At 39.7% G+C, this 23,460-nt stretch overlaps 1 long non-coding RNA gene across 1 annotated transcript in view; it reads right to left on the bottom strand.

Moving 5' to 3' along the window:
* Positions 1–12,479, bottom strand: part of LOC140712873 (uncharacterized) — a 138,248-nt gene extending 125,769 nt beyond the window's left edge. Inside the window, exon 1 of the long non-coding RNA XR_012094683.1 lies at positions 12,326–12,479. This is a non-coding gene — a long non-coding RNA (uncharacterized lncRNA). The remainder of the gene's footprint in view (positions 1–12,325) is intronic.
* Positions 12,480–23,460: the final 10,981 nt, after the last annotated feature.

Raw genomic sequence — 23,460 nt, 5'->3', positions numbered from 1 at the left:
GGCTGAGGAACAGGGTTGCAAAGTCCCAACTCTCTAATTGACCATTGTTTTTTCTGGTGACCAGCTCCCATCATGAAGCTATCTAGGGGCTGCCAGTCACTAGTCAACTTATTAGCATACAAAAAGGCATTTATCACTTTGGGATTCTAAGGATTTTAAGAGTTGTATGCCAGGAAACAGGATGAAGACCAAATATATAGTTCACAAATCACATCTACTATTACTATTATTATTTAATATTGTGTAGATATTTTAGTAAATGCAATAAACATAATGTGCACGGTATAAATATGAAAGAAAGAGGTGAAACTTTCTGCTGACAATATAGTTTTATACCTGATATCATCAAGAAACTCTAGTAAAAAAATAAGAAGTAAAAAAAAGAATTTGATGGATTGGGTAGATACAACATAAAGATACAGAATCATTAGCTTTTTCTATATGAGCCATATACTCACATACAAATGAAAATGAGGACACTATTGCATTCATAATAGTTACAAAAATCATAAAATAGGAATAACTTATACAAGAAAGGAATAGGACCCGTGTAAAAAATAAAATCGTACTGGAAGACAAAAATAGGATCTGAACAACTAGAAATTTATACCATGTTCTTGAAAAGTAATACTTATTCTCCTAAATAGATCAGTATTATGAAAATAGTATACAAATTTAGTACAACTCCCATAGAATCTCTGGCAATTTTAATTGGATAAAATAATCAAATTGATGAATAAAGAATGATAGTATTAGCCTTGCCAACATGTGAAAGCCCATCTCTATTAAAAATACAAAAATTAGCCTAGGGTGGTGACATGCTACTCAGGAGGCTGAGGCAGGAGAATTGCTTGAACCCAGGAGGTGGAGGTTGCAGTGAGCTAAGATCACACCATTGCACTCCAGCCTGGGTGACAGATTGAGACTCTGTCTCAAAAACAAAAAGAATGACAGTATTAAAACTACTTAAAAGCCAGTATAATAAAAAAGCACAGTATAGGCACAAGACTACCAAAAAATTCAGTAAAAAATAATAATAAAGAGAGCTCAGAATTGTGTAATACCTTATGAAGGTGATATTTCATTATTTCATTGTGGAGAAATTTAATTAATAGTCTCATCACAATTGGATATGCTCTTTTTTTTTTTTTCTTTTTTTTTTTTTTTTGAGACAGAGTCTCGCTCTGTCGCCAAGGCTGGAGTGCAGTGGCCGGATCTCGGCTCACTGCAAGCTCCGCCTCCCGGGTTCCTGCCATTCTCCTGCCTCAGCCTCCCGAGTAGCTGGGACTACAGGCGCCGCCACCACGCCCGGCTAATTTTTTTTTTGTATTTTTTAGTAGAGACGGGGTTTCACCGTGTTAGCCAGGATGGTCTCGATCTCCTGACCTCATGATCCGCCCGTCTCAGCCTCCCAAAGTGCTGGGATATGCTCTTGAAAGAAAAGAAATTTGGGCCCCCTAGTTTATATTAATTATGAAATAAATTCCTAATGAATTTGACTTGAAAGTAAAAATAAATAAATAATAACCATTTTAGAAAAAAATTAGGTTATTGTCTGTACACCTAAGAATTAAATAACTCTTTTAAACAAAGATAGGTGATCAACCTAACTTTATAAAATTTCAAGGTATTGTTTGTAGTGCAAGAGATACCAAAAACAAGATCAGTAGGTAAACAAGCTAGAAAAAATATTATAAATCAAATGATAGATAAAACTTTGTATCTATATATAAAAAAAGCTTTGTCACAATTTAATAAGATAAAGATAATCAACCCAATAGCAAAATAAATTCGGGATATGAATAGGCAATTGGCAGAAGAGCAAGTATGATAACATGTTCAATCTCCTCCAATAGTCAGAGAAATGGAAATGAAAATTACCATGATCATAGCCATCAGAGTGGCAAAAAAAAAAAAAAAAAAGAGTAATTGCACCTATTATTAGCAGAGATGGGAGCTGGGGCAAGGGCGCTTTCATATATCACTGTAGAAATGTGAAAAAGCAATCTGTGATCTCTATTAAAAATTTAAATGCACATGCGATTCAACCCAGAATCTCACTCCTGGGACTCTATACTATAGAAATAAAAGCCCCAGTACATATAAGTGTGTGTGTGTGTGTGTGTGTGTGTGTACTGCAGCATTATTTTTAATAACAAAAAGTTGATAGCAAATGAAAACTCTATTAGTAAAAGAAGAGCTGAATGATAATAATGCTTACAGTAGAATTTTATCCAAGAATTAAAAATTAATTACCTATACTACCTGACATTGAGGAATTTCCATTATATATTATTAAGATACAGAGAATTATATATCACCAATCCCTTTAAAAATGTCCCCCTTAAACCTTGTGTGTGTATAAAAACACACATAAATGCACACACGCACACACACACACACATATATTATGCCTATGTGTACATAATGCATAAAGAGTTACATGGAAAAATGGTCACTGAAATGTTAGTTGTTTTCTCAAAACAGTGGCTTTTATATTTTTCCTTAATGTATTTATTATTTTGCAATCTCTTTTTTTTAATTTCAACTTTTATTTTAGATTCAGGGGGGTACATGTGCATGTATTACATGATGTTGAGTTTTGGGGTACAAATGATCCCTTCATCCAGATACTGAGCATAGTACTCAATAGTTAGTTTTTCACCCCTTTTCCTCCTTCCCCCTCCCCACAGTAGTCCCCAGTTTCTTTTGCTGCCATCTTTATGTCCATGAGTTTCCAATGTTTAGTTCACACTTTTAGTGAGAACATGCGGTATTTGATTTCTTGTTTCTGTATTACTTTGTTTAGAACAATGGCCTCCAACTGCATCCATATTGATGCAAAGGACATGATTTCTTCCTTTTCTATGGCTGCATAGCATTCCATGGTGTGTATGTACCACATTTTATCTAATCTATCATTGATGGGCACCTTGGTTGATTCCATGTCTTTGCTATTGTGAATAGTGCTGCAATGAACATACAGGTGCATGTGTCTTTTTGGTAGAACAATTTATTTTCCTTTGCATATATACCCAGTAATGGGATTGCTGGGTCAAATGGTAATTCTATTTTTAGTTCTTGGAGAAATCTCCAAACTGCTTTCCACCATGGCTGAACTAATTTACATTCCCACCAACCAGTGTATAAGCATTCCCTTTACATTCTGACTAACAACATATAAGTGTTTCCTTTTCTCCACAGCCCTCCACAATCTGTTACCTATTGACTTTTTAATAATAGTCATTCTGACTGGTGTGAGATGGTATCTCATTGTGGTTTTGATTTGCATTTATCTGATGATTAGTGATATTGATAATTTTTTTCATATGTTTATTGGCTGCTTGTATGTCTTCTTTTGAGAAATGTCTGTTGATGTATTTTGCCCATTTTTAATGGGGTTATCTGTTTTTGCTTGTTTAATTGCTCCTTACAGTTTGAATATTAGACCTTTGTCAAATGCCTGGCTTGTGAATATTTTTTCCAATTCTGTAGGTTGTCTGTTTAATCAGTCAATAGTTTATTTTTGCTGTGCAGAAGTTCTTTATTTTAATTAGGTCCCACTTGTCAATTTTTGTTTTTGTTGCAATTGCTTTTGAGGACATAGTCATAAATTCTTTCCTATAGGTGATGCCCAGAATGGTGTTTCCTAGGTTTTTTTCTATGTTTCTTGTAGTTTGAAGTCTTCCACTTAAATATTTAATGCATTTTGAGTTAATTTTTGTACATGGTGAAAGGTAGAAGTCTAGTTTCATTCTTCTGTATATGGCTAGCCTGTTATCCCAGCACCATTTATTGAATAATAAGTCCTTTCCTTATTGCTTATTTTTATTGACTTTGTCAAAGACCAGATGGCTATAGGTGTGTGGCTTTATTTCTGGGTTAACTATTCTATTCCATTGGTCTGTGTGTCTGTTTTTTTACCAGTACCATGCTGTTTTGGTTACTGTAGCTTTATAGTATAGTTTCAGGTCAGGTAATGTGATGCTTCCAGCTTTGTTCCTTTTGTTTAGGATTGCTTTGGCTATTTGGGCTCTTTTTTAGCTCCATATGAATTTTAGAATTGTTCTTTCTAGTTCTGTGAAAAACTATGTTGGTTTGATAGGAATAGCATTGAATCTGTAGATTGCTTTGAGCAGTATGGCCTTTTTAAACAATATTGATTCTTCCAATCCATCAGCATGGAAAGTATCTTTCCATTTGCTTGTGTTATCTGATTTCTTTCAGCAGTGTTTTGTAGTTCTCACAATAGAGATCTTTCACCTCGTTGGTTAGATGTATTCCTAGGTATATTTTGTGTGTATGTAGTTATTGTAAACGTAATTGCATTCTTGATTTGACTCTCAGCCTGAATGTTATTGGTGGAGAGAAATGCTACTGCTTTCTGTACATTGATTTTGTATCCTGAAACTTTACTGAAGTCATTTATCAGTTCCAGGGCCTATTGGCAGAGTCTTTAGGGTTTTCTAGGTATAGAATCATATCATCAGCAAAGAGAGATAGTTTGACTTCTTCTTTTCTTATTTAGATGCCTTTTATTTCTTTCTCTTGCCTAATTGCTCTGGGTAGGACTTCCTATTTTACAATTTTCAATGTTTGATTTATATTAGGAGTGCCTTAGTCCATTTGGGCTGCTATAACAAAACACTGGGTAGCTTACAAACAACAGAAGTTTATTTCTCACCATTCTGGAGGCTGGGAAGTCCAAGATCAAGGTGCCAGTGGAGTCTAGTGAGGGCCTACTTACTACTGCATAGGCAGCCCACCCTGTTTGCTCTGTCCTCACATGGTGTCTCTTTTTCTATGGTTGCTAATTCCAATCATGAGGCTCCACCTTCCTGACCTAATCACTTCCCAAAAGCCCCACCTCCTGATACAATCACTTGCAGGCTAGGTTTCAATATATAAATTATGGAGGGACACAAATATTCAGACCATAGCAAAGAGACCTTCTTTCACCATGGCAGGAAGAAATTGAACAAATGTTTAAAGCTGTGTGCCTGAATACGGATACCTTAACATTGTTCATAAACAGCAAATGCTTATAAAAATGTAAATGCTCAAAATTAGGCTTTGATTAAATAAATTATGATCTATTCGTGAAAATACTGTGAAGTAGCCATCTAAAATTATAAAATAAGTATATATTTGTTGACATGTAAAATATTCATTTTATTAACAGAAACAAAAAGCATCCATAGCATATCATCTAAAAGAAAAATATATTTTATGTTTGTATGTCTACTTATATGTACATATATAAATAAATACAGAATTACACAAACAGGTTATATATCAGCATTTTGAAGGAGATATACCCAAACATATTAACAGGGTTTATCTCTCCATGCCAGGCTTACAAGTGGCTTTATTTTCTAATTTTTGATACTATGCATGTAACTTGCATCAACAAATAAAGTGCTGAACTTTTCTTTCTTTTTTCCATCGCCCTCCCCCAGTTTAGGTTGGTTGTTTTTCAATCCTGAGAGGGAAGAGGAATTACCTACAGAAGGGAACATTTCTGGGAGATCTTTCTGGCTCTCGGTTCTTCTCCTTGGAATTTTTGATTGTCCTGGAATCTAACTCTTATTAGAAGTGATAGAATTTATTCCTTATCTTTATTTTCTCCTTGTTGTTAAACATTAAACTCAAGCTTTGAAAAGCTGGCGTCAACTTTATTAGCTCTAATCATGGCTGCATGCCATTAAGATTAATAATTCTGTTAGTTATTCCCCACCCACCACACCATTTTCCATGTCCCTTAAGGAACTGATGTGTTTACTCCTACCGGGTCTGTTTATGAACTAAATGAGAAAGACAGAGTTGTCACTTCAAAGTCACAGCTTGTTTAAATGCATTTGACCTGATTCACCAGATCTAAATCCAACTAACTTCTGGCCATTTTGAAAAGAATGAAGGTTGGCTACTTCCAAGAAAATCCCAGAGAATGTGCACAGGCCCTAAAGCTTACAAGTAAGGAGTTCCAGGAATGCTTTTGAGGAATGGCTGTGAAGAAATTGGGCCTCCTCTAAGCTCAGGTCCTGGGTATGGAGGCTCAAGATAAGACCAGTTTGCTGTTTATCCCTTTTAGACCCCAGGGATTTGGCCAAACTCTTCTCCTGTCTGCTACCAACTTTGACCTTGTTTTCTACAAGACTTAAGAGGTAATATATTCATGTCTCAATTTATTCAATAGTTAGGTTTCTATAAATCCTGGGAAATTTGTAAAAGTTTGTGTAAAAATCAGTTCAAAAATGAATTAAAAGCAAGAAGTGTATTCTAGAATCTTAATTTTTTTTTCTGTTTCATATTAATAAGAAGAATAAATAGTTAATGAAAAATGTTACTTATGTAATAGTGACCAAAAAGAAGCCACTGAATAATAAGGTATACTTGAATTGCAAACAATGTAAGTTTACAAATGTAGTAGCTGTGTTTTAAATGCCTTCATTTTGGGAATTCTTGCATGTGAAGTCTTTATCACACTCAATGATGCCCAGGTTTTGCCTTTTCTTTAACCCTTGAGATAATTTTAATGAATTAAAATGAGTCTGCTAATGTCTGTGTTTCATTCATCTTTTGCAAAACAGGCTGATCACCTCCAGTTTTACATATTGAAAAGATTTGACTTCTTTTTCTTCTGGGGACCTCCCTATGATGCTAACTGATGATTTCCAGTTATTTTACCTGCAAGTTAAAACTAATTTAGAAAACACACAAGTTCATGTGGCTTGATGAGTATAGACATTAGGAAGGAAGCAACAGCTAGTCCTGTTCAAGGCATCTTATTGAGAGTTGCTTCATGCCACCTGGACTTGGCCCTGTTCTGTGTTGTCAGAGAAAGAGCTTCCCAAATTTTTGGCAGGCATTTTAATCCCCTTATTCTGAAATTTGCATGTGTGCTTTTTTTTTTGAGACGGAATCTTGCTCTGTCACCCAGGTGGAAATGCAGTGTGCGATCTCTGCTCACCTGCAACCTCAGTCCCCTGGGTTCAAGCAATTCTCCTGCCTCAGCCTCCCGAGTAGTTGGGATTACAGGCACCCACCACCACGCCTGGCTAATTTTTGTATTTTTAGTAGAGATGGGATTTCGCCCTGTTGGTCAGACTGGTCTCAAACTCCTGACCTCAGGTGATCCACCTGCCTCGGCCTCCCAAAGTGCTGGGATTACAGGCGTGAGCCACCGCGCCTGGCCGCATGTATACTTTAGGTTAAACAATGTTAACTTGATTCAGATTTAATACTTGTCTCTGTTTACTTTTTAGTATAAATGAAGCTAGATCTATTCTTTCAGAGCTGTTTTACCTGGTTCCAATCTGAGCCATAATTCTTGGTTTAGGATCCATCACCTAACCCTTGATTTGGAGCCTGTTCAGACTCAGGCCCCACATGATTTGAGTTGCTGTCACTACTGGGGAGTGTTACTTCTCCAATTCACTGTCATTCTTTGTCATGTGTATTTCAAGAACACCTAAATAAAACACAAAAGAGAACAGCTCAGCCTCTGGAGATGACTAGGTTCCTGTGTGGAGTCCCAGGCTGTGTGGATCAACAAAAGCTGGCCCTTATCCTGGACATCTGGAAAGATGTGGGAGAGAGGGACAGGAATTAGGTCTAAGGAAAAGTGGCTGAGCCAAGGAGAGGCAAAGTCAAAGTCAGCCCAGGATCTGGGCAGGGTTGAGGGGTGGTGTGGGGGGTGAGTAGTTTCCCCAAGGCCAAGAGGTGCAGAAAGGGAGAGTGTTTTACAGATGCCATGTGGTGTGTCAGGGTCCCTGAATGCTTCTAGAAAGCTACACCCTTGCGAAAGCAGGGGTCCCTGGTTGTTAATATAAAACATATTACTTTAAATTTATACTGTATATTTATTTTTCAGCCAACACCTAATCTTATCTTTGCTTTAGTCCAGTGGCTTCCAAACTTTTGCACTGAGACCCACAGAAAATCTTTTACATCCCAACCCATTACGCACATCTGTACACTCTTAGCTGAGATACAAGTTCAGTAAAACAATATGTATGTATTGTTATTACATATGATATCCTGTGATACTTACCTTGCCTTCCCTTGTATTCCCCTGACTTCCCTTGTATTTTTTGTTGTTGTTGTTTGTTCGTTTTTTTTGAGACAGTCTCATTCTGTTGCCCAGGCTGGAGTGCTGTGGCATGATCTCAGCTCACTGCAACCTCCGCCTCCTGGGTTCAAGCATTTCCAGTGCCTCACCTCCCAAGTAGCTGGGATGACAGGTGTGCGCCACCACTCCTGGCTAATTTTTGAAAATATTTTTAGTAGAGACAGAGTTTTACAATGTTGGCCAGGCTATTCTCAAACTCCTGACCTCAGTGATCAGGCCCGCCTCGGCCTCCCAAAGGGCTGGGATTACAGGTGTGAGTTACCACGCCTGGCCTCTGCTCCTATATTTTTAAAGATACTGATTGTTACCCACCAAGTTCATCCTATAACTTACGAATGAATTGCAACCTGCAGATTGAAACTGTTTTTCATTTCAGTCAGTATAGCTACTTCCAACTGCTATGGCTACCCCAACATAAGCACCATGCTGTTCCCACCTCCTGAAGCAAACCCAAGGCAGCCCTAGATCTGCTGCCCTACCTCGTCCTTCTGTTTGTCCCTCCCTCCTCACCTCTCACAGCCACTCCCTCTCACTTTTCCCCATCTCGCTTTTACTTGATTTCTCAGTTTTGGAGAGATAGAACAACAACAACAAAAAATTTCCCAAAATATGGTAAGCATATCTATCCTGAGGCCAAGATGATTTTAGGGATACAGAGATGAACTTATTCTCCTTTTGCTAGTTACAGCCCTCTTTTTTCCAGTTGTCTTCTATACATAACAAGTGATGCTGGTTTTCTCTTTAGAAGAATAAAAAGTAATTGTAGCTAAAGTTTATTGAATACTTGCCATATGTCAGGCACTATTTTCAGAACTTTACATAGGTAAACTTGTTTAACCTCCATGACAATCCTATGAAGCAGTTGCTAATATTATTATCACCATTTCACAGATGAAAAAACCCCAGAGGCACAGGGAGGTTAGGAATTTGCCCGAGATCACACAGCTAGTAAGTGGAGGGACCAGGAAGTCTAGCACCTTGGAAGAAAGTCAACTCTAGAAACAGCATTGAGTCAAACTCTCATTCTACCACTTTCTAACTGTGTGAACTTAGGCGAGTTATTCAACCTACCTGTACCTCAGTTTTCAAATCTCTGCCTCAGTTTCCTCACTGAATCTAACACATCATCAATTTATAAATCACTAAAAAAGATTTAAAAGTATAAATTTAATCATGACTGGCTGGGTGTGGTGACTCATGCCTGTAATCCCAGCACTTTGGAAGCTGAAGCAGGGGAATCACTTGAGGCCAGAAGTTTAAAACCAGCCTGGACAACATAGCAAGACCCTGTCTCTTAAAAAAAAATTTAACCATGACTTATATGCTTTCTTACCAATTATTCATCCTGATAACAGAGAATGCTAAAGTATAAAAAAGAACATCTTAGAATTAATGAAATATAATAATACTACACTGTAGGATTATCAAGAAGAGTACAGGAATCCAGCATTTTTTATGGTGCCTGGTACACAGGAAGTTCTTCATCCATGTTAGCTACTCTGGTTGTTACAATGGCTGTGCCTATTTAAGAGGGGAAGGAACTGAGGCACACGGAGATTACATTCTCAGGTTGCCCTGGTAGGAAATTGGTGGTCCCCAGATCTAGCTGAGGTCTGTAACTCTCCTGCTGGCTGGGGCTACCTGTCTCCAAGTCGGGTGAGGCCTGGATTGTGTCTGAACACCAGACCAGTGGGCTTTCATTTTGCTTTATGTGCCTTCATCAAGAACTATCAACTGGATGTCGTGGCTCATGCCTGTAATCCTAGCACTTTGGGAGGCCGAGGCGTGTGGTTAACCTGAGCTTGCAAGTTCGAGACCAGCCTGGGCAACATGGTGAAACCCCATCTCTACTAAAATTACAAAAATTAGCCAGGAGTGGTGGTGCGTGCCTGTAATCCCCACTACTCAGGAGGCTGAGGCACGAGAATCACTTGAATCCGGGAGGCGGCATTGCAGTGAGCCAAGATCATGCCACTGCACTCTAGCCTGGGTGAGAGAGTGAGACTCTGTCTCAAAAAAAAAAAAAAGAAAGAAAGAAAAAAGATCTATTGAGCCCATTTGCTTCAGGACCTCCCAGGTTTTTGCCTTTCCTGTTTCCAGAGTCCTGAAGGTCATAACCATGGCCCCCATTTTCCCCCCATTCCCAGGGGAGTGTCTAGACTTTCTGACTCAAGACAAATTACCAAATGTACAAACGCCCATTCCGCTTAATGACTTTACTTCCACTTTTCACAGACTCTCGGATGTGGCCGGAAATAGTCCTAAACCCTGTAATCTTTCATAGAGCCGAGCTAAATTAAGTGGGTAGTGTTCCTCCAGAATTCCTCTCCCAAGCACTTAACGCCGATGTCCGTCCCTCCCTACTTTGCTCACAGAACAGATGTCTGAAAAAACGTCACTTGACTGTGAAAAAGGAAAAAATGTTTCTAAAATGTGGATTTCCACGCCCACCCCCATACATAAATTCTTGGATCTACTGCTAATGCACTCTTTATGCATATTTATTCAACACACATACTCCTCCACACATGCACCCACATACATGCAATGGACTCCCTACCCTCACCATTCACATGAACATTGTCACAACGATTTTCTAACTTATATTTTTAATGTTTTTGTTCCATAACCATGGCTTTGAACTAATTATTTCACATTTTCTTAATGTACACCAGAAATGGCATTTACATCTCAGTCTAGCAGTAGGTTCACTGGCAGGCAAGGCAGAAAGAACAAATTTGGTCATAGCTAGACGACAGAGCCACAGATCCCTGCTTAATTTCTGGTGTCCTTGGCAGGCTGCCTGAGAAGGAACTCCGTTCCCTGGGAACTCAGGCATTGGATGTAATAAGCACTGACTTGTACATGAAAAGACTAAAGCTTTGTTGTACAGAGAGCACTAGGTCTTAGGGGATGACTTAGTGCCTTAGATTCCCATATTAGCACAAAGGTTAAACCTGACACTATTAATTGCAACCTTTCCAGATAATTATTTTCTCCTTTACCCTACTGGGACCGCTTATGTTCTCCGAGAAAACTCCCTGGGGTGAGCTTTCCTTACGTGCCATCTTCTTTTGTCTTCAGGGAAAGTGAAAGCGAGGCATGGTGCAGCTGGAATCAAGCCTTTGCTGTCTCCTGCCTTTTTACCATGACGACACACTGAAGGCACTTTGAGAGCGAGAACTGTCCTCTAGAGGGAGAGACAGGAACACACACTGGAGGCTGAACATTGTCTGCACTATCCCCAGTAGTTCTGAATTGTCATACTTTGCAGGAGGACCCTGGCTGGGGGCCTCCATTTTTTGCTCTGGGACTGAATCCTCTCTTGCTGGCTCTGTGACAGTCCGCCACCCTTCGCGGTTGACTGGTCCTCATACATCCATGAAAGCCTAGGGAAGGATACGCTCTTTCCTTGGCTCTTCCCTGTAAATAGCAACACAGGCCCTCCAGCTCCCAGACCAAGTGGCTAATGTTGGGGTTCAAAAAATGGTACCCCCAAAATGAAGGCCTCAGAGCAGCCACAGAAGCAAAAGTTTTTCTCTGATCTTCTCCTGCCCTCCTGTCTTGCAGTTCCTTTCTCCCCTGCAACCCAAGGCTAGCCATAAAAACTAGAATCCCTCTTCCCCCAAGGCGAGGCATAGAAACTAGAACCCCTTTTGGCTGAAAGCCAGCCAAGAAACCTAAAAATATTCCATACAAAAAAGGGCCAGAAATAAATGATCTGACCTACCTTGTTTGACTTTAGGTCAGAAGACCCCCATTCCAGAGAACCTCCATTCCAGAGAAGGCAGATGTCCCCATACCCAGAAGGAAGGAATGCTACACAGGGAGACCAAGAAGAACCTGAACATACAGGTCTCGCGGAGTCTCCCTGCTCAGTCTATTCGCAGCAGATCAGACCCTTTTTGTCCAATCATATTTCTACGTGGCTATGCATACTTTGTCGAACCTAAGCATAAAAATAGACATTTTTCCTTGTATCTTTGGGTCTTCATTCTGAAGACTCCATGTATACATGTGAAATAAATGTGCATGCCTTTCCTCCTATTCACCAATCTGCTTCATGTCAGTGATCTTACAGCAAACCTTTGGGGGACCAAGCGCCTCAGCCCCCACACTATTCTTAGAATCATAGGTTGAGGCTGGCTCCCACCCAACCACCAACTGACCTCTCTGAGGCCAGAGCGAGCTTACTTTTCAACACCAGGAATCATCAGGCTTCTCTGTTTCACGCAGAAGAGACCCGAAGCCCTCTCCCAAGCCCAGGAAAAGGGAATGATGTGTTTTCCTCTTCACATCTTGTAAAACTGAAACTCTATACTCGTTAAACATCAACTCTCCACTTCCTCTCCCCTAGTCCCTGGCAAGTATCATTCTACTTTCTGTCTCTGTGGTTTTGACTATACTTATACCTCATATAAGTGGAATTATACAACGTTTATCTTTTTGTGACTGGTTTATTTCACTTAACGTAATGTCCTCATAGGTTGTAGCATGTCAGATTTTCTTTTCTAAGACTGAATAATGTTCTATTGCATGTATCCACCATATTTTGCTTATCCGTATGTTGATGGACACTTGCCAAAGACACGTTTTTTCACTGAATTACTTTCAGCTTCAGAATTCTAAAGATCCAATCTATCCCAGGAAACTCCATTTCATATGTATTTTTCAATGATTAACCAATACTTGTTTAAAACTTGCAATTTTTACTGAATATATAATCTATATCTGTCCTTTATCATCTGACATTTTTCTACTATGTAATTTTCATGAACTGTTTAGTGTCCCATGTGGCCTATCAGCCAGAATGGTCTGGGTTAAGCTGTAGTAACAAATACCCCCAACATCTCAGTGACATAAAACCATTTTTAATTTCTTGCTCACTCTATGCGTCAATTGTAGATCAGTTAGGGATTGGCTCTGTCACATAATGTTCTCACTCCAGGACCCAGGTAGAAGAAAAACTTGACAATGGGGGAAAAAAAATTATACACTAGTTCTTAAAGTTTCTGCCTGGATGCCACATTGTATTTCCTGTCACATTTCATTGGCTAAAGCTAGTCACATGGCTTCACTTAACCTAAAGTGGGAAAGAAATGAAATCTTACTATGTGTCCAGGAGGAGAATTGGAAATATTTGGTGGACAGCACTAATGGTTACCACATATAAATGTAATATGATAAAGGATTCCCTATTTTAGGGCATGTAAGATTTTTCCAATTTTTCCTTAAGCTGAGCAAGTTTGTGGATAAGTATTTTTTTAAGATGACCAAAGAAGTATACAAAATTTCAGGTGGAATGTTAGTAAAACCAGCCATTTATGTTGAGGTGGTGTAAATCTTAAACAAATTGTAAGTCCAAGCAATGATAATGATTTTGAGTCTTGTCACCCAACATTGCTCCAAATGTCAACAATCCAAAGTAAAACAGGCAAAAAAAAAAAAAAAAAAAAAAAAAAAAAGGGCCAGAATACTTAAATTTGTTTCTTAGATTGCCTAAAATCTGTCTATCTATTGTCTGTTTTTTTATTGTTAATAATGAATATTCTGTATCTTTATATAGGAAGATTCCCAATATTATCAGGTCCAGCTAAAACGTTATCAGTTTGCAAATTATTCATCATCTGTTGCCCCACTACTGAATCTAGTATGCAAGGTTTTGCATGCCAAACTAAGCACATGTGGCTTCAGGTGCTGTTTTCCAATCTTTTCCAGATGATCCCTTATGAAAACCTGCTTAGACACCCAGGTACATATTACCTCTAGCTGTGGACAAGTCCATCTGCAAATAATCATACCCTCCACACCCACTGACAGTAAACTCATGTAACAGCTAATGGGCTAATAGCCAACATGAACTGAAGGGACTGGCCACTGCCCAAGGTAAATCAAGATACCACGGAGGTAATAACACAAACCATCTTGACAAATCAAATTCAAGGATAACTGTTGAACAGGGCCAGTTGTGCAACTGTATCTGTGTAAACGGTGGCCAGACAGACTCGGTTGGTAGCTGTTTTGCATCGGTTATCTCATATTCCAACTACAAGACAAAGGGCAAAATGGCACTGCTTTCCAAGTTATGTGAAAAATGCATACTGCATTCAAACTACTGTTGTCCTCACTGAAACATCCATCCAACCAAGCTATGTGTATATTACAAATATACCTTCAATTGTTTTTGTTATATCTTTTATTATTTAAGACCACTTTACCGTAATCATCTTCATGGGTACTTACGTGTGTTAAGTGGGGAAGGGAGATGAAAATGATCATTTTGAAATGTGTTTGAGAAATACTAGATAAAACAAAGATAATTAAGATTCTTAATTGCAAGACTTCTCAGAGTCTTTGATATACTAATGTGCCAGTAAATTTTCAAAAGGTCCCTAGAGTTCATCAATATAAATGACCACAGTGCATTTTTTTAAAGTAAAGAAACAAAATATCATTAATGTATGAACAAATGATTTGCCTCTTTCTTGACCTGTACCCTCAATGACAACGTCTAACATTGTTCACTCAGCACCTTTCCCTCTATTTGATATTCATCTCATGGTCCTCATTCTACATCCTCAACTAATCAATCAGAAGTGGAAGACTCAGGGTATCTGGAATGAGGGATTGTCATCAGACAGGGTCAGGGCTTTCTTGAAAGAAATTTAAAATGATGGAAAGAAAGGGGAAGAGGAAGAAAAGAGAAGATTCTACAAAGGTAGAGGGTGTCCAAGATAATTTGGTGTGGAACTGAGTGAAAAAAATGGGGGAAGAGAGGTGTTGAGAAAGCTTTGAGATGTGAGACAATTATATAAGGAGAAGAATGAGGAAAAGAAAAATTTAAGAAATGAAGTTACGAATTATGGATTGGATCTCCTTTAATATTCTTTAAGAAATGAAAGAGAGTGATCACACTTGGTTACTGAACTGTTTCTTTGAATGCTAACCCTGTTGAGACTGGCCACGTGAGCCCCAGGATTTATTCAAGTTACAACAGAACATCTCCACACCAGTATTCCACAAAATACCTTCACAGAAATGCTGAATAGCACTGTCAACTTACACAACCTAGAAGAGAGATAGGGAAAGAAGCAAAATATTGATTGCTTCTGGCCCAGGGGTCTTTCAAGATTTAGAAAACAAAGCTTAGAAGCAATGGCATTTTGTTTTTAAATTGTAAGGATTGAAACAAAACTACAAATGAATTTTTCAGTAAAAAACAAGGTTACAATTTTTGATATTGATTTCATAAAAGAAAACATTAAGGCTGGGCACGGTGGCTCACACCTGTAATCCCAGCACTTCGGGAGGCTGAGGCGGCAGAAGTTCAAGACCAGCCTGCCTGACATGATGAAACCCTGTCTCTACTAAAAATACAAAAGTTAGCCAGGCGTGGTGGTGGGCACCTGTAGTCCCAGCTACTCCAAAGTCTGAGGCACAAGAATTGCTTGAGCCCAGGAGGTGGAGGTTGCAGTGAGCCGAGATGGTACCACTGCACTCCGGCCTGGGCGACAGAGTGAGACTGTCTCTCAAAAAAAAAAAAAAAAAAAAAAAAAAAAAAAAAAAAAAAAAATTCAGAGCACTGCTCTCTCACACAATTGTAATTATTGCTTTGATTGAAACACAAATTTGTCTGTTCAAATAAAACTTGTAATAACCTCACTTTGAATTTACATTAGTTCTAAGCTATTTGTTTGGCTAATTATGGATATTACTTGTATATCATACCAGTATACTTGTATAGCATACTACTCCATTAGATCATTAATGTTAAATGAATTAATACATGTAAAACAGTTAGAAGAGGGCCTGTCATTTAGTTAGAACTCCATACATTATCAGTTTTATTACCAAATTTCATCACTTTAAAACATTTTTTTTTGCCTTTTTGCAATATCTCTGAAGTTGGGATGGTATCTTAGTCTGTTTAATCTACTATAACAAAATACAATAGGGTGGCTTATAAACAACAGCAACTCAGATCTCACAGTTCTGGAGGCTGGGAAGGCCAAGATCAAGGCACTGGCAGATTCAGAGTAAGGGCCTGCCTCCTCACAGACAACTTTCTTCTCACTATAACCTCACATGGCAGAAGGAGCGGAAAGAAGGGGCATATGCAATCTCTTTTATAAGGACACTAATCTCAGGGGGACTCTGCCTTCATGATGTAATCACCTTCCAAAGGCTCCACCTCAAATTGGGCAGAAGGATCTAACATGAATTTGGGATACACAAAAATTTAGATTAGAGCAGATGGTGCGCCATAAATTCATTGGTAGCATGTTTTTCCTTCTTAGTGGTACATTAAATAACAGTGTTTTCAACAACTGATATTGTCTTTGATTCAATAAAATACATTATTATTATTACTTGGCCCATTATTTTTGAATATTTTGCTATATTTTTGTTTTCCACAAATGATTACCTTTCATTTTATAAACTGATAGTCAAATACATATACCTTATATATTATTTTTACAAATCAAAGTACCACCCCCTTCTACTCCCATAAGATCTGTCAGGGTGAAAGATATTGTGGATAATCAGGGTTTTAGGTAATATATAGCCATTTACTATACCTTGGGAAATGTTTGATAAGGAGTTGAAATAAACAACAGATTAATCAGAAGAGAGACTTCAAGGCAGGGAGATATAAAGAAGACAAGATATGGTGTTGAATAATAACTCTTATAAAATATATAGAAGCTTTCTTAATCAATATTCACATAATCAGCTTATTGGATTTACCCATAGTCTCCATTCCCTTGAACATCTGTAGTGGAAACTTTGAGTACATGAATCTGTAGCAGTTAGGATTCTTTGGTTGCAAGTAACAGAAACCAAATTCTTTCTTGCTGACTTAAGCAAAATGGGAGATTTTTGAAAGGCAATAGGACAGCAAAAGAAATAGGCTCAGAGACCAAACTCAGAAATGGCTGGAGCACCAGGCTTTGCACCAGGGAAACTTTATGAATCTTTATGGTGTCAGGAATACCCAGCTTTCTTTTCTGGGAGCTACTCCTGGTCAAAATGGGTCTACTCTTTTTCAATCTGTTTATCTTTCTGGTTGAGGCCGAAAGTGTAGGGAGGGAGCCTATAGATCCCCAGGTCATGTACCTGCTCCTTGACTGAGGGAGAGCAGCGCACCTTCATCAAAGTCCTACCAGACCATCTCCAAGGGAAGAGGCAAATCCCCAGAAGGAACTAAGCACTGTTACCAAAGGAATGTAGAATGGACACTGTCCTGCCAAAATAACCAACAAATGACCACTACCAATGTAAACAACAACAGCAACTAGCACTTGGTCCTTCCATCATGCTAAATTCCACAACCGGTAGGAAAGTCCATTGTAAAATGGAAAGAGCCATAAACACAGCTTTTGTACTTGTACTCCAGAAGACATCCTACCTGGAATAGAAGAACTTGAGGGCAGCACGAGTGGGGCAAATCTTATCCAACTCAGCCTGCATCCCAGAAAGAGTGAATGCACAGGCCGCAAAGCAAGGCACTTCCCGAGGCACCCCCAGCTTTTGCCTTTATCCTTGATGTGCCTACTCAGCTATTAGTGCTGCGTGATCCTACAGGTCAATCTCATTAGCTCATCTTCAAAATACTTGAATTTGTTTCCATGCACAAGATTAATCCTAGCTGGTAGCTTGACTTATACATTAGATGACTCACCATGTGCATGCCAACAATCTTAGCTTTTCTCACAGTTGCATGAGTCAACTTGCTTCTGTTAACTTGGGCGAATGATAGTTCTCCTTGTTTCCATCACCTGGCTTTTTTGGTGTTTTGTTCTGCCCCCAAGTGCCACTTTCTCCTTCCTGACTCACCTGTATCTCCTTGCCTTTGCATTTGCTGTCCTACTGATTCCACAAACAATGCCCACTTAGGGGCACATGTCCCTGCCATGGAGAAAAACAAAACAAAGCACAGCTGCTGAGCTTGTCACCTGCTTTCTTGGTAGGAGCAAGATGTTATTTTCTGCAAAGGCAGTTGTGGCAAGAAGCCCATCCCTTAGCCTTAGCAGGAGCAGAGCGGGGACTAAAGCTTCATGTGAATCTAATCTGCAAAAATCCCAGGGTGGAGTCTTTCTGGTTTCCATCTGCCATCTTTTAAATGGTGTATCTTATTATTACTGTACTTACCAAGAGTTATCTTTTCCACTCTGGTTTAAATACAATGTTAAAGACATTTAGAGAAGAACCAGTAATTTAAAGGAAAGTTGCTAAGCCAATATTTTTGTATGAATTTGGGTATAGAAGACTGAGGGAAACTAGAAAATGGATGTTCAATATAGCATTTCAACATAGGGTTAGATGATATTACTTTATGTTTTTGCTTATTCACGTGTGAGTGCATATTACGTATGGAGTTCTGTTTTAATGGCTGACCCTGCACAGAGGTCGGTCTGAGAGCGCCAAAAAACACTTAGGTCTGAACAATTTGCCTTGTCTCAACTTGCACTCTGCAACCCCACTTACTTCCCATCCTTCTGGCTCCTGAGCTCTGGTTTTTCCATTTGTTGACCTTGCCTCGCTCCCTGGATCTCACACCTGGCACCAGTTTTCTGCTTACAGCGTTTTACTGCCTTTCTTGATGAGAGCTTAGATTTTCCTTCTGGCCTTCCTTTCCTCTGCCATTGGCTCAGCCCTCAGCAACTTTACCATCTCCTCTTTGACAAAGGACAGCTATAAACAACTCTGTGAGCAGAACCCAGACATTTAAGGGAAAAAGAAAACCAGAATGAAGAATGTATGGTTTATTTGAGGAAATAGGCCCTGCGTATATTGACAAACACGGTTTGAAACACACAAAAAGCATTCAGAGATAGAGCACTGTCAAAAGCCTAACTTTTGGAAATAATTTTATAGGCCAAGGGTGATAAACAAGATCTATCTTCCATGCCAATTCTAATCGGTTGGTAGTGCCAATTGTGGGAAAGGATTCTAAAGCTTCATCTGCATTGAGCTGGAAAGAGTATCTTGATCAATTACTGAGATCGACCTTGAGCAAGGCAACATGCGTTTGCTTGTTGCTACCCCTGCTGTGACAAATGGCCCACCCTTTTGAAATTTTTAAGTAGGAGAGTTTTTAAAAATGAAATCACTATTTTAAGGAGATTAATTTGGCTTTGCACAGAATGATTGAGAGGAAGAGAAGATGTTTCCAGAGACACAAGTTGAAAGGCTCTTACTGTCTTGTTAAATGACAAAGTGGCTAAACACAGCTCCCAAAAGATGGGGAGAAAGATGACATAAATTGGAAGAGCACTGTTCTCTGGGGAGTGAGGCTGAACCAATGTCAGTGGGAATTAGCTGGACCTGGGAAGGATGTCGCAGTGGCGGAAGCAGTGATTTCTTATCCCTCCTGACAGGGGGCCAACAAGGAAGAATGTTGGTTCCCCATCCCCAGTCCAATGCCAAATAGGCATCAGTATTGAGAGCAGCAGAAAACTATGTCCTATGCCACTTGCCAATGGGAAGAGCTATCCTCCGTCCTTTCCCGCCAAGCCCCAGCAGGTGGAAGATGACCAGTGTGGATTCTGGGTTGGGCAAAACCAGACTGATGAGTGTCTGTATCTGGATGTCAATCACTGTGAATATAGGAAGAAACAGATGGATAAAAATATTTTAAGAAGTAAAATAGAATTGATTATAAGAATAAAATAAATAGGATTCTGTGAGTAACTAAAAAAGAATTAGGAAAAGTGGAAGTGACTCTACAGTTTCAGATATGGGAAAATGGGGAATGTAAGAGATTTACAGAGGAAGTTAAAGTGTGGCAGAGAGTTTCTCTAATATATGTCTTCTTTTTTCCCATAGAACCAGAACTGCAGACTTTTAGCTGAGCATATTACATCTCAGAATAAAGATTGCATTTCCAGGCTTCCTTTCGGCTCAGTGCCTGTGTGTAAGTTCTTGCCTGTAGGATATAAATAGAAGCAACATATGCAAGTTCAGGGTTGTGCCTTCCTCCTCCCTTTTTCCCCTTCCAACTGCCAAGGAGGCTTATGAAATGATGCTGATGAGCTGCCTTAAACCATATGGGCAAAAGCAACTCTCTAGAGATGGAACAGCAAGATCAAAGGATCCTGGTCCCTGATGCCACCATAGGAGCCCAGGACTGCTTACACATGGGCTGTTACAGAGGTGTGGGCCTCAGAGAGATCCTCTATCTGTGCCAATTCTCTATTATCACAAGTCTTTGTTATATCTTCACCTATATCCTAATTTCTACCTGCAGTGACTTTTATAAGAAAGGTATTAAAAAATTACGTTAGGGCCAGGCACGGTGGCTCATGCCTGTAATCCCAGCACTTTGGGAGGCCAAGGCAGGTGGATCACGAGGTCAAGAGATCGAGACCATCCTGGCCAACATGGTGAAACCTGATCTCTACTAAAAATACAAAAATTAGCTGGGCATGGTGGCACATGCCTGTAGTTCCAGCTACTTGGGTGGCTGAGGCAGGAGAATCACTTGAACCCAGGAGGCAGAGGTTGTGGTGAGCTGAGATTGCACCACTGCACTCTAGCCTGGTGACACCGTGAGACTCTGTCTCAAAAAAAAAAAGAAAAAAATGTTGCATCTTCACCTATATCCTTACTTCTACCAGAAGTGTCTTTTATAAGAAAGATGTTAAAAAATTACATGCCAGGGCCAGGTGTGGTAGCGCCCATTGTATTCCCAGCTACTCAGGAGGCTGAGCCCAGAAGTTAGAGACTGCAGTAAGCTATGATTACACCACTGCACTCCAGCCTGGGTGACAGAGCAGGGCTCCATCTCTAAAGTAAATAAATAAAAATTATATGCCAGGATAATCAGGCATTTTGCAATGAGATGATCGAACTGCTCTATGTAATCCTCTCAGTAATCAGGAAAATGGAGGGGATGCTGGAAAACTAGAGACAACCAAAAGTAAGGAACAAGTTTTTGTTGTTGCTGTTGTTTATTTGTTTGTTTGTTTTTACAGAAAGCAGGTGGGTCCTGACAATGAGAGATTGGTAAGCATGGAGGCAACCTGAACCAGGTTGTAGACCAGGAAGACCCATGAGCATTTGGAACAAGAGGTGGGGACCAGCAGGAGGCAACATAAGCTCAGAAAGACCAAATACAACTTTTTGTTTTGATTGTGACTACAGACAGGTAAATCAAGATATGTCTGTGCACATAACATATCTGAATTTCTACAAAGCATTTAACAAAGTCTTTCTGAATTTGTTTCTGGAGAAAATGGAGGAGCCTGTGGTAGATGATAGCCTCGTTGGATGGATATGTGTGTAACTGAGTGGATCTGCATCCACATGGGAGGAAAGTACTGGTAAGACAAAGTGCCAGAGAGGCCCAGTGCTCAAACTCCATTATACAAGTCTGGAGTGCATGGCAAGGAGAGAATTGGACTGATCTACTCATCCAGCTGGAATCTATATCCCATTCATGGTACCTTGAAAAGAGGCATTGACAGATTGCTACTCATCCAGAGGAGGGCAATCAGGGTAAATTGGAAATTAAGGAACTGATAAAGAATGCAAGGTATTTAGCCTGAAGACCTAAAGCCTTGGGAGGAGGGCTGGATGATGGCAACAGTCTTCAAGTATCTTCAGAATTATTCCTTTAGAATGTTCTATGTGGTTCCATTGGCTGCATGTTTTCCCCAAGGCTGTAACATGAGTCAGTGGCAGACTGGAATTGGAACTTGGGTTTCAGATGTGCTTGCTGGTTCTTGCAACATAGTGTTCCACTCCAGGCCCCTCCTGATAACAGGCTACTTGAGCACGATGTTTTGATTCTGGCTTTTGGGTGATTTATACTTTTGTGTGAATGCATTTTAGGCTCTGTTCAGAAGGAAAAGAGGGTTAGAAGAGGCTGAGTGTTAGAGATGCATGTTTCCCACCTCCCCACTTCCTCCTGGGTCTCCTCTTCTCTTTCCTCTTGTGCTCCCTTCTCACCCACCCACTCCACCCACAATGAATCCCCAATTTCTCTCACTTCATTATCTCAGCACCTTATTAGAAGAAATAGAACTACACTAATTAAGAGGTGGTTTGGTAGTGGGTAAAAGAGCTCTAAAGTCTAGATTTGGGATCAGATAACCTGGGTTTATAATCTCTCTCTCTCTTACCAACTAATTGGGTGACTTTGGACCCAGTATTTAGTTTCTTCAAATAAGGGGATTTAAAATTCCTTTCTGGTTCTACAACTCTATGATAAAATATCAATTAAAGTGAATTCACATTTTTCAAGGAAAAATCGCCCAGTATGTACCTGCAAGACCCTCTGGTCACCAGAGGTTGATATGCTATCCTCTGCCATGCACAGAGCTCTCCAGCCTCCTCTCTTCTCATTGTCTGGGTCCTCTTCTCCCATCTCCATCTGTCTAAATGTCATCATCCTCCAAGTTCAATGTAGAGTTCTTCTCTGAAGTCCAAGAGCACTTGCTGTCTACACCTTGACTAGTTGGACAAGGCCATGTCTTTTGGTGCAGGAAATGAATGAGTTTCCCACTGCACTATCAGGATTTTTTTCTTAGTAATTATTGATTGATTGCTAACATGAAATAATCAATATGTAATGACAAGACTGAGAATTCAGCAACATAGGCTAGTAAAATAATTGTGTGAGAAGCCAACATGTCCCTACATCCTCCTCAATTATGTATGTAAGATTAGCCTTGGCAGCCCCGTATCCAGGCACCTGTATCAGAATGCTTTTAACATTCCCAGAACAGTGGGAGAGACTCAGCTGTGTTCACCAAATCACCATTCAGCCTAACATTCACTGAGCGCCAGCTTGGTGCCAGGCACTGTGCTAAGTGCTTTACACAAATCATCCCACGTGACCCTCACAATCACTGCATGAGGTAGTTACTATTATTGTCCCTGCTTTATAGATGAAGAAAACAAAAGTTCAGAAGAGTTAAATAACTTGCTCAAGGTCACTAACTACCTTGAGTACTCAAAGTAGTTACTGACCTTAGTTACTCATAATAATTGAATATGATATAGTTACAGTAGTTGAAGACAAGAGCCAAATCCAGGCTGTCTGATGCTAGAACCTGAGTCTTACCTGAGGCACCAGAAAGCTCCTTACGGTAGGCACACAGACTTCTCCCTCTTGTGGCCTGGAGTCCAGAAAGAGAAACAGGTTGGCAAATAGGTCATCTGAATACAGCCAGATAGTGTAAGAGTAGGCACAAGATGGGCTAAGGGAAGGCTTGGCCAAGGTAGGCCAAGGGATAGGTAAGAGTAAGCACACAGCAGTGCCAAGGGAAGCCTCCTGAGAAGAACTGGTATCTATATGGAGTTTCCCAAAATGACCCGAGTAA

This window comes from Chlorocebus sabaeus, chromosome 11 (assembly GCF_047675955.1).
Source record: "Chlorocebus sabaeus isolate Y175 chromosome 11, mChlSab1.0.hap1, whole genome shotgun sequence".
Classification (NCBI taxonomy): domain Eukaryota; kingdom Metazoa; phylum Chordata; class Mammalia; order Primates; family Cercopithecidae; genus Chlorocebus; species Chlorocebus sabaeus.
This window is presented reverse-complemented; position numbering and strand designations above follow the sequence as displayed.